The following is a 12744-nucleotide window of genomic DNA, read 5'->3' as shown; positions in this document are numbered from 1 at the left end:
AGTGGCTTTATTCATAATTACCAAAAACTAGGAACAACCCAATTGTCCCGCACCTAGTGAATAAATAAACAGTGTTAGCTTCTTAAAATGGAATGCTGTTCAGCAACAAAAGGAACAAACTCTTAATACATTTGCTGTTTTTGGCACAGTGCTGGGTACGTTTCTGACTCTTGCTTTTCCTTGTTTCTAGGTTGACCATATCAAAGGAACATGGTCACACAGAAACATGTACATGAATGTTCATCACAGAATTATGCATAATAGCCAAAATGTGCAAACAACCCAAATACCCATCAACGGATGAATAGATGCACAAAACGTGGTCTGTCCATACAATGGAATATTAGTCAGCTACAAAGAGGAATGAAGTAATACATGCCACAATATGAATGAATCTCAAAAACATCTAAGTGAAAGGAATTGATCGCAAAGACCGCATATTGTATGATTCCATTTACATAAAATGTCCAGAATAGGCAAATCCATAGAGACAGAAAGTAAATTAGTGGCTGCCAAGGGTGGCAAGAGAAGGGAATAGGGAGTGATTGCTAAAAGGGTACAGAGTTTCTTTTTGCGGTGATGAAAATGTTTTGGAAATAGATGGTGGTGATTGCACAACTCTCAATATAGTAAAAGCTACTAAATTGCTTTGAAATGGTGGATTTTATGGTATGTGAATTATATCTCAAATAAAAAGACTTAAGCTTCACCAATTTAAAAAAAGGAATGCTTTCTTTTAATGCATATATTCTATAGATCAACCATCAATTGAATTTTGATCTTCAAGGTGACTTGTATATGCTGCTGATCTTGGCCTTGTGTGTTGGTCTTATTGTTCTGCCTGTTAGAGTTCTGAATATAATTTGTTCTCACTTTGACGAACTGCCTTTAAGAAGTGTCACTCTCCACTTTTCATTAAAAAAAATTATTGGTTATCTTTTATGAGTACAGGTCACGCTTATTGAACTTTGCATCCTGATGCCTGGCATGTTGCAAGGGTTTTATGTTCATTCATATTCCCTGAATGGATGATTCTTTTGGATGAGAACAAGCTCTGTTTAGTTTGAAGAGTTTACTAACTTCCTTTTCTCAGTTATTCAATTCTTTCATTAAAAAGAATTTTACCTGAGTGTTCCTCCAATTTGGACTGAGGAACCTCCATTAGAACTGAAAACTTTTCCTTAAAACTCTGCCAGTTGCATACAGCTCTCTGTGAATTCCTTCCAGCTAAATATTCCATCACTCTTTTGTTCATTAAAAGAAATGAGTTCCAGCAACTCAGCTTTGTAAACAACTCTGCAATAAAAAACAAGTGTTCACATTCAATGAATGAAAACCATTTTAGACAGGAAATGGGCTTCAGGTTCCAAATTCAGAGCCCGTTTTCCAACCAGGAACGTGATTAGGAAAAAATTGGAATGGTTATTGGAAAGCTTTTTCTCTAAATAATTAACTGATGATTTTTCTGTTCCTTCCAAATTGACAGACAATGAATCTCAAAACTCTTTCTGTGATTAAGGATGGATTCCTACATCAGATATTCAGATAAAAATGAAAATAATCAAATATTAATATTCACTTAATTAAATATTATCCTTTATTTGCTGGGACAAGAAAAGGTTTTGCAACTGCTTCTATCCGCTGAATACTGTTTTAGGCGCCTGATGTGGGTGGGAGTAAAAAAAAGTTGGACTAAGAAAGCTTAGTATCTAATCCCAGTTCTTTTTACTTTCGTGCTATGTGATCTTGGGACTTTATAAAATGAGGGTAATGTTGCCTAACTAGAAGAGTTGTGAAGTGTAATTGGTAGTAAGAGGAGGAAACACACTGCACAGAAGCTGATAACCCCAGATGTCATCAATCAAACAGAAATACTTACTGAATTACTATATTATTCACAAACCACATACTAGTGCCTGGAGGACCACTATTTAATATCCCCACCCTCACAGAGCTTACAGTCTAGTGAAGAAGTACTGCCAATTCTTAGTCAATGGGAACACAACTTTTCTTTTTCTTGGTCTTCATTCCTCTGTATGAGTTAATGCTGTATGGTCATTTTCAAGGACACCGCAAGTAAACAGGATTAACTTTAAACAAATACAGTTGTGTTTGGGAAAGCAAAGGATCCAACTAATAAAACCGATAAGTGATACTCTGAATATTCCAGGGGAAGGTACTCTTGGAACTGGAACGATCCAAGAGGTTCTGTGCACTAAGTATTTCACCTAGTGGGAATTATTCCCCAGGTGGGGAACCAGCACCCATATACAGCAATCCCGCATTATCTTCGAGGTTTCCTTTAGAACTTTTGGACATGTTAATTTCACCAGCCCCCCCCCGTTTTATGTAAATGTAGGATTGTAACTCATCATGTTTCATAAATTGGAATGGTTATTGGAAAGTTCTAAAACCATTGAAGAAGTCTGTCAGCATCTTTCCCATTTATTTTTTCCTTTACAAAGAGAAATCTGGAAATTCACTTTCCTCCCGTAGCCAGGGAATTAGAGTGGGAAGTTTTGATCTAGATCAAAGTAGCACTGCTGGCCTGACTCAATTTTTATTAACCCAAACTTTTGAAGCATGAGGTTGACATTAGGTTGTTTTTCAAGTTCCTTTATCCCTATTCTCCCTCATGTCTAGGAACTTACTTGATCCCTGCGCATTTCATGATTTTATGGAATTTTTCAATGTGTATTATAAATGATAGCATTAAGCGCCACAGCCAAGGAAATTATTGTGGCTGTGATATTTCCTCTAAAATCTTGGAACATTTCAATAATTTGACACTTCCTCGAAAATACACATATCATTTTCCAAATCAGAGAATACACTGTTCAAATAATTTACTCAGATATTGAGCTGATCTTTTAAGGCGAATGACCCACATGAAGGGTTCTAATATATACACCACGAAAAGCCCCTGGGTATCTGGAAGTCAACAAAAAGAGACTGAAACAGGGTCATTGAATGTGCTGAAAACCTTTCTTAGTTCATGACTTACAGATTTGTAGAAATATTGCAATTTGAAATACTGTTGGTTCACATTATTGCTTACTTGAGGCAACTAAATATTTCTGTATCCCAAGACCAATATGATAAAACCTACTCTTTTTCTATTGGAAACTCCAAGTTTTAAATCAAAACCTCAGAGTGTAGTCCAAAAATTGCTTAGTGGTGAATATTTTTCAGTGAAGCCATATCTTAGAACCACATCTGCTGAACCATAAGGTTTGTCAAGCTGTGGTCACCCTCCAACTGCCCTGTGACCTACTTAATTTATACCCAAAGGAGTGCATGTTTATAGTAATCAGAATATTCACAGTCTTAAGACTCAAATGATTCTGTAGTCTCTTTATTAGTTTTGGATGTGAGACTATTTTTTTTTCACAAGGTAAAAGCAAATTACTGACACATTTCTTACATGAAAAACAATTTGCTTAATATTTCAACTCCCATGTTACAAAATAGTAGATTGAGACATGGATCCAAGTGTATCTTACACCAGTATTCAGTCTAATGAAATTTAAAATGGGAAAACATCTTTTTGATATTTTGCGGAAATTGGCTTGTTTGCTTCAAATCAAATCTGCAAAGTATGATGCAGTTTCAAAATTAAATTTCCAGAGAAAACTAGTAAGACATGGAAACTGAAAATATCGAAGGGTATTTTTCTCTCTTTATTCATCTCCCAGATGAGTGGCTACGCATTTTGCCTGTTTTGCATTATGTTGGCATCCAAATAATTTTGAAGGCTGCTAAAATTATAAAGTATCATAAAACTAAGTTAGCAAAGGAAGTTCCTGTGTGGTGCATTGGGTTAAGGATCTAGTGTTGCCGTAGCTGTGGTGCAGGTCATAACTGCAGTGTGGGTTCGGTCCCTGGCCCAGGAACTTCCACATGCCAGGGTTGCAGCCCCAAACAAAAACAAACCACAAAATTAAGTTAGCAAAGAATTCAAAAATGTTCTTATGCTACTTGAGAATATACAGGAATATCTTCACAGGGATTCCAGTTATAGAGAAGGGGTTTCAAATGTTCAAGAAAAGCCCAGAGGGTACAAGGAAAATAGAACTGATACCTCAGTCCTAAAAGGCTTAGTAACGTTTTCTGTGTGTTCTAACTCTCCTAAAGCAAAATGATTTGAAGCTCTCTGGTTCATTCTTTTCTATTTGGCCACCATTATATTCTAAAAGCTTGTATTTCAAAGGTATGATGTTTAAGGAGAACATTAAACACAACACCAGGCCAGAGATGAAGCAAAGGATGGAGAGAATGTTAATGTTTCCTTTATTTCAACTTACTGAAACAATTTAAGGCAAGAACTTGGTTCAAATTACTCATATCATAAAATTTCAAGTTAAGAGGCCATTTCATAATAATAGTAGCTTATATTTAATTTGGGTTCAAAATATCTCAAGAAATTTCAACAGAAAGCACTTTTGAAATTGAACCTCCAAATGAAAGTGTATAATGTATCTAATTTGGGGTAATGTATTATAAACATAAATAACTTAGTTAAATTCCAAGGTAATGCTCACCCCTCCATGTAGATATAGAGCAATAACTAGAGTAGCTCCAAGACCCTTCATTATCAAGAATCCTCCAAATTGTTATGCCTTGTTTGAAGTGACTGTAGTCACTTTTTCAGTTCTCTGCCCCTTGGAGAAGTTTTTAAGTAAAGACAAGGCCAACCAAGAGCTACTGTGTATAGAGCCCCAAGGACATTTTGACTCCAAGTGGCTTTTGGCTTTATTTGCTTCATAATGGCCAAACTATGATCCACAGGCCAAACTGACTCACTGCAAGACAAATCCTGCCATGCCCATTCCTTTACACAATACCTGTGGCTGCATCTACACTACAGCTGCAAAACTGAGTTGTGAGACAGAGCCTGTACAGTCTGCAAGCCCCAAGTGTTTATTCTCTGGCCCTTCACAGAGAGCAATTCTGACGGATCCTAGCTAATCTTTTCAATTCTCTCGTTCCATCAAGTTTGCCTGGATTCCTTGCTTTCAGCCAGATTCCTCAGTTACCAGTCCTCATCTTCATGAGATCTTGACCTCTGTTCTTTCTAGAATATCTTCACTGGCCCTGCCACCTTTTGTTTGAACTCTCTTGATAATGACTTGGTTTTTGACCCAGCATCCACTTGCCATCAACCTGGCTAACCTATTTTACCTATACTCTCTGAACCTCAGAAATTCTTTTGTTCTTGGCTTAGCATTTCCATCTTCTTCAGATGGATACCACCAGGAATACCCCCTCTTTACATCATCACCATGCTGCCATCTCTGACCTAGCTCTAGGTTTAGATTTAAACTCTAGGACTTTCCATGTCTAGTATGTATTCTGCTAGTCTTTAGGGTAGAATGCCCTCAGGGAATGGGGTATAGCATCATATTCTGAAGGCTCAATTCGCTATGCATGCTGTCCTCCTGGTCTACCTAAAATTGTATAGTCTGTGTTTGTTCTTTCAGTCTCTTGTATTAAATGGATGTGGGGTGAAGGGAAGCATCAACACGTCCTTATGGAAGAATTCCAATTAATAAAAGAAAAAAAAAAGATGGAAATTGAAAATAGAATTTCTGAAATAAAATACTTATAAATGAATTAGAAAGCCACAATGATAATTATCTCAGACACAATCCACCAATGGATGTTTAAATGAATGGGTAGTAGTCTAAGAAGAAACAGAATATTTGCTTAAACAGTATTTCCCCCGAGATACTTAGTAATTACAAAGGGAAAAAACAGGAAGTTGCACTGGAGAGTAAGTTACACTGGCAGATACCACCTGAGCCTGGTGATCAAAGTGAACATCACCAGTAATAGCCATGGATACCAAGCACCCCCAGATATGATGTCCTGAGAAGGGCTCATCACTTCAATAGTATTCTTGACTTAAAAGCAAAACCTCAGTCTGATTATGAGAAAACATCAGATAAACCCAAATTGATGGCAATTCTAACAGAACAAGGCACCAATACTCTTAAAAAGTGTCAAGATCTGGGGAGTTCCTGTCATGGTTCAACGGCAACAAACCCAACTGGTTTCCATGAGGATGCAGGTTCAATCCCTGGCCTCGCTCAGTGGGTTAAGCTCTCCAGCATTGCCGTGAGCTGTAGCGTAGGTCAAAGACGCAGCTCAGATCTGGCATGGCTGTGGCTGTGGTGTAGGTTGGCAGCTACAGCTCCAAATCAACCCCTAGCCTGGGAACTTCCATATGCTGCAGGAGCAGTCCTAAAAAGCTCCCCCGCCCCCCCCAAAAAAGTGTCAAGATCTGGAAAGAAAGAGGAACTCTCACAGATCAGAAGAGACTAAGGAAAGTGACAGTGTAATGCAATGTAGGATCTGGGAACAAAACAAAACAAAAAGGACATTAGTGGGAAAACTGGAGAAAGCTAAATAAATTCTGTACATTTGCTAATAGTTTTATGCTGAAGTTAATTTCTTAGATGTTAAGAGGAGGGGAAGCTGGGTGAAGAGTATGTGGGAACTCTCTGCACTGTCTTTGAAACTTCTTCATAAGTCTACAATTATCTCCAAAAGAAAGGATTAGCTGTTAAAAAAAACAACATCTTGGTTTCTGAGGGGTATCTTGTAGCCATCATGTTTTTAAAAATGAGTTCCAAACGTTCCCTTTTAACCCTTTTTTATTCCCAGTACCTCTACTGTTTTTGCTAATTCTCCAAATTAAAGGTTGACAAGGTTGACAGAATAGTTAATCAGTTCCAAAGCCTGTGTTGGCTTCTTCTCTCTAGCATGAGGTGTCCAGTGCCCAGTAGCCAGTCACGAGTCTTCTTCTTTTTAGCAAAGGTCACACATACTCCACTCAGAAAGATGGCCCATGTAGAGAATTCGTTCTAAACAGACTCAGACTCAAGTGGGTGGGAGACCAAACAGAAATGGAAATATACTGGGAGACCATATCACTGGTCACTAAACTGCTTGGTGAAGTTTGGAACATTTTCATGTCAAGGACTGGAAACCTAAGGAGGTATTTTACACTGAAAAAAAAATTCCTGGAAGGTAAAGGAGAATGATCACATCTTCTAAAGAAGACCCTCTTGATCAAACCATGTAGGGGATTTTTGGACAAATTTCCTCCTCTCACCTCTGACTATTTTCAAAGGAAATTATTTGTTCAGTTTTATATATTACTATTGACATTCCTTCCTTCCTCATTCAGTGTGTATTTGAGCTTCTCCTGCGTATAGGGCACCATGCTGGTCAGAACCTTGTGGCCAGTATTAAGTGGCCCCAGAGAGGAAGCCCGGGACTTCATGTTGGAGGAATTACCTTGCAGTTCCATCTCTGGCTCTATCAGTAGATGAACCTGAAGGGTAGCGTGGCACATTTCGTAGATGTTTAAAAAATACAGATACCCAGCCCACCTTTGGAAATTCTGATTCAGTAGAGTTTTTATTAGGATTCTAGTGTTTTCCAAAAAATTGGAAGGTTTGTAAAGTGCATCAAAGGTTGGATTTCCCAAAGATACTTAATCATAAGCTTCACTGGGGAAGCATTTCAAAACACATGGACTGGTAAACCCAAGAATCACTCTTTATCCATGTTCCATGGGTAATTATTATCCTAAAGTTTGGGAAACACTGATCAAGAGACAGAATTGGAATATAGACTTAAATAATTGTGGAAAGTATGACACAAAAGTAGATTTTATCATCTCTCATTGTATCCAGTGATGATGGGTTTAGCATAACAAAATCCCAGAACAAGTGATGACCTTGACTGAAAATAGTACTATATTCATTTGGATTTTCTGAGGTTTTAGAGGCAGGAGACACCTTCCTAGCCAGAAAAGTTATCATGATCAACCCTGGGGATTAGAGCACTGACATTTTATATAGCTACTATTGCATTATATGCAGACAGTCTGATTAGAAAAGTCATTGTGTTATCATGAGATTATGACCCTACTTTTCAGGGTAAAATCAGTAGATTTCAGGTATTTCCTCTAAGATAGGTTGTCCCAAAGTACCTATCTTAGAGCATTAGTTCTCTCTAGGGATCACAGTTCTGTAAAAGAGGTAATTCTGTGAAAAAGGAATTGTGTGGACAAGTGATTCGGGAATATGTGGCATTTTATACTCCTATCTTGGACATCCATAGCACACATTAGCATATTTAAGACTGATGAATCTTACATGCCTGCTTAACATTGTTTAATCCAACATTTTAAATTAACTTTAATATAGAATTCTTTTTTTTTTAAATAGGGGTACCTCTTCACATCTGGAGAATCTGCTCCTTGAAGAAATCTTGAGAACCATTGTTCTAAGGTACTAATAATATGCTGACATGTAGGAGAATTATTTATGGGATTTAATACTGACGACAAGGTACAGATGTTTTCTCTGTTCTAAGATGAAATTAAACCAAAAATTAGGTATGCCAAAAAAATGCGCTTGTTTAATAACTGATGGAAATAACCACATAGAAAAAAAAAGAAGAGAAATTTTGCATTTTATATGTCTGTTTATATTGTGAAATTTAGGGACTCGAGTTATGGGTTACCGAAGTTCTTACTCAAATAACAGGCATGTATTAAATACTACTGGTTACTCTGTGCTCTGTTAGTTGCTGTGGACACTGCAAAGGGATATGGGGCACAGATTTATAATCTATATTTACAGATTTATGGTAGATTTGTCATATTAATAGTGAACGTTTATTGAATCCTTAATATACCACATGTTAAAGTTCTAAGGTCCAGCCTAGAACCATAGAAGGTCAGTACTGATATTATGCCCGTGTTTTTTGAGGTCTGGAACTTTTCTAAGTCACATGGGTAAGTTAGTAATGAAGCTGATGTCTAAGGCCTAAAAAGCAAAAAAACAAAATAAAATAAAAATAAATGTCTTTAAATTTATATTTAGATTTTAATTTATTTTAAAACATATAAATATTATATATATATACACATATATATATGCTGTGTATATTGCTTGGTTTAATCAGCATACACATATTACATGCAATCAGTATATATCAGGTGTATCCCATGTATTTGCTTTAATATTCCTATCTCTTCAAGAAAGCTCCTATCTCTTGCTTTTGTAGGAACTAGCGTTTTGGAAAAAAAAACCTTGATCAAGTTCATTTCTACCATCCCATTTCAGTGGCAAGCCTCATGTAAAATTTCAGCCTTGTCTGGGCTCTGCACATGGGCAGATTCCATGGCCTGTCATTATTTCCCAGTGACATGGAGTTAAAGGCCTTTCCTTGTGTTTGTTGGCAGCTTGTGGTTCCTGGGTCATACTGAGGTACTATAAGCATGAATGACTGTGCTGGGTTACCAGGAGTTTTAGTCTAGCATGCCAGATATTATTTTGAGTAAACCCACTCGTTCATTTTCTCTGGGTTGAATTTGGTCTTCTCCTATCCCTTTGAGCTTCTATCTTTGGATATTTATGCTTCTGTTGTTTTAGAATGCGGCTTCGTATTCCATGGGATCCTTTCAAAAAATTAAGTCAACCATGAAGATGACAAAACACTCTCATTGAATTATCTTTTCTCGTGTTGCCTTATTCCCTGCAGCTTCTTGGTGGGGGGCTAGGACAAGACTTGCTACTGACTGGGTGCCAAGCTGTTCACCATATCACGTCTGTTGAATGTGCACATGGCAAGAGCTATGTGCAGGGCCACAGGCGTCCTTGGATAAGCTCCTTCCCTTCCAAATCCCTTCTAGGATGACTTTCCCATTTCCTGTCCTGCTGATCACACCCTTGGAAGGGATTTGAAGTCTGGAGTGTCTTTGATGTTTCCTTCTGTCCATGCCAAAGCCTCCTCAGGAGACAACAGGCTCTCTCAAGCCTGTGCAAATGGGTTTTTGAGTCAGTGTGTCTGCCAAGCTGTTGTGTTTCTTTGCTGTCTCTTTGATGTCTATCTAGCATGGTGCCTTGTATGCCTCACCCAGTGCCTGGCATGTAACAAGTCCTCATTACCATTGGCTTGGTGTGGAAACTTGCATGGAAAATATTTCTGGAACTCCTGCTTCCCCATCCCAAGTGTATTTCCTTCTTCCCGCTCCATCTCCTTTCCTCTCCCCTCAACCATACAGACATTTGCCAGATGTGAAGAAATTGCAATAAATGGAAGCTAAAAAAATTAAAACAAATAAATAAGAAAACCAAGAAGATATAAGAACATGTTCTTTTAAATAACAGACTGCGGGTTTGGAATAAATTTGTGTCACTGTACTCGTACCCTGAGAACCTATGGTTTCAAGGCTTCAGATCCTCTGACAAGGCTTTGGACTCATCTAGTTATCCCAGTTTAAATACATTCCTTTCTTGTTCTTTCTGAGTTGTGAGAAGGGTATTTATGGAGGGGCTGATCCCAAAATAAGGGGTTACAAATCAGACAGTCCCTTTCACCACCTATTGACACATACACAAAAGTCTACTGACAGTTTTCACCATGTTCATTTTATTGTATGCTTACTAGTTCGTTTCCAAATGAGATTTTTTACACCGAAGAAACTAGTGAAATAAAACACAAGGAGTACAACTTTAAAGGATGCTATGTTAAATTTAGAATTTGGATAAGCCACTGGTACCATTAAGGGAGTTACCGCCATGGCTCAGTGATAATGAACCTGACTATTATCCGTGAGAATGCAGGTTCGATCCCTGTCCTCGCTCAGTGGGTTAAGGATCCAGCGTTGCCTTGAGCTGTGGTATAGGTCACAGATGCGGCTCAGATCTCGTATTGCTGTGGCTGTGGTGTAGGCTGGCAGCTGCAGCTCCAATTGGACCCCTAGCCTAGGAACTTCCATATGCCACGGGTGTAGCCCTAAAAAGACAAAAAAATACAGACAGACAGACATGTGTATGTGTGTGCATGCACACACACACTCATGTATTTCAGTACCTAGATTTTCAGCCATTTGAATGTTCCCTAGGAGGGTGTGCAAAGGAGGATGCTGAGACATGAAGAGGTTAAGGGACTTGAGTCCAGGGTCATTCATTGAGTCATGTTTTCTCTCAAGACTTTCTTTAAGCAGTCTCTTCTCTGTCCTTCTGACTGATGATTCCAGCTCTGCACCCTCTGGGAATGTGCGACCTTTTTCTTCCTTTTCAGCTTGAATTGTTCTACCTGGTACATGTCATTCTTTTGTATTTGGTGTTTCCCTCCAACAATTCTAGCAGATGCCATTCCTCTTTCTTCTCCACTTCTTTGAGTTTCTGACAAACATGCACATTTCTGCTTCAGTATCTGCCGTCTTGATCATCTTGGTTAATATCTGAGATGAATGACTTGCCAACTGTAGATTATTAACACTAGGCTAGTGTTAGCAGACTTTAGCCCTGGGAGTATTTCCCAGGAGACTTATCCAGCAGGATAAAGCCATTGGCAGCATTGCCTTGCTTCAGATGATAAATAATGCAAGGAAAAGGGTAGTGTTTAGGTGAATGAGGACAGAAATATTACTTCTGTTGTCTATTAACTATGGAATGGAGAGGAGCAGAGACACAGGTAACCCAGATACCTAAGGTGGCTTCATAGCACCCCTTTTGCAATAAAACATAAGCATGAGGTTTTTAACCTTCCAAACATTCACACTTTAAACACCAGCAGTGTTTAAACACAGGACTAAAACACTGGGCGGTTAGTACAGATTATTTCTCCTGAAATCCTCCTTGCAGACCTCATTTGCTAAAGATGGACTGCTTCACATTCTCTTTTGCTTCTTGCAGCCCACACTTTTATGGCTAAAGATATGTGTTTTTACAGTTCAATTTGCCTTCCAAGTGGAAGAGAGGTCATCATTAGAAGTGTCAACTCAGCATATCTGCCACTCTGTGCTTCCTCCTTCCAGGGAGGTCATAGCTCAGAAAGTCCTGCCAAGGTATCATTCAACACACAGAATGTGGTCTCTAGCAATGTCCTTCTTTCATAATTCTAGCCAATCATTTTCAGAAGGAAATAAATATATCAATACATAAACAAATACCAAAATATATATATACATATAATATATAAATTTATAAATTTTTAAATTATGTATTTTGAGAAAAATCTATATCCAGCTATTATGAAAGAAAGATTTGCCTATTATAAAAATCATGGAAATCAAGAGAATTAAGGAAACCCCAGATGTCCAAAAAATCAGTGTTACCCTAAATACACAATTTTGCAAATTCTTTATATGTACTTATGGAAGTTTTATAAAGTGACTTACATTGTCTTAGATATACTGGTGTCTAAGAAATAAGCATAAGATACTGTCTTTGCAAACAATGGCTTTACTCATTTAAAATCAGAAACTTTGCTTCAGGTCCCCAGATAGCTGTCCTCCGAAACAGCTGAGTGGGAATGAAAGAATATGCATTCAAATTAAGTTGGTCATAAGAAATGGAGGTGGAAATGCTTCCTTTTCACTTAATGCTTAAATTTAGAAATATTTGTTCATAAGACATAGCTCAAAACTTTCTTAGCAATTATCTCCCAGTAAGCAAAACTTCTACTAATTCAACCATCCTATCTTTGACTAGAATATAATAGTGGTAAATAGAGACCAAGAGAAGGAAAAAATTTAGGTAAATAGTAGGGCTATGATTCATTTTCAAAATATACTTCCACTCAACCGTGCCTGAAGCAGATTACAAAATAGTAGATTAAATTATAGTCATCACTTTTGAACCCCAAACGGCATCATTCAGAAGACGATCAGAAGACAAACTGAAAGGCCCACCAAGCCTGCCTTACAGGTATTTG

General features: G+C 37.9%; 1 protein-coding gene across 4 annotated transcripts in view; it reads left to right on the top strand.

The window, feature by feature from the left end:
* Positions 1–12744, top strand: part of MID1 (midline 1) — a 668331-nt gene that overhangs the window by 221433 nt on the left and 434154 nt on the right. For all 4 annotated transcript variants that reach the window (XM_085007319.1, XM_021080487.2, XM_085007321.1 and 1 more), the window contains one exon: positions 8241–8303. The gene's annotated coding sequence lies outside the window, so the exon portion shown is untranslated. The remainder of the gene's footprint in view (positions 1–8240; positions 8304–12744) is intronic.

The sequence above is a fragment of the Sus scrofa genome, chromosome X, assembly GCF_054392235.1.
Source record: "Sus scrofa isolate SSC_HxYL_T2T_F1_AM1 chromosome X, Sscrofa_HxYL_maternal_Yorkshire_Landrace_v2.0, whole genome shotgun sequence".
Classification (NCBI taxonomy): domain Eukaryota; kingdom Metazoa; phylum Chordata; class Mammalia; order Artiodactyla; family Suidae; genus Sus; species Sus scrofa.
This window is presented reverse-complemented; position numbering and strand designations above follow the sequence as displayed.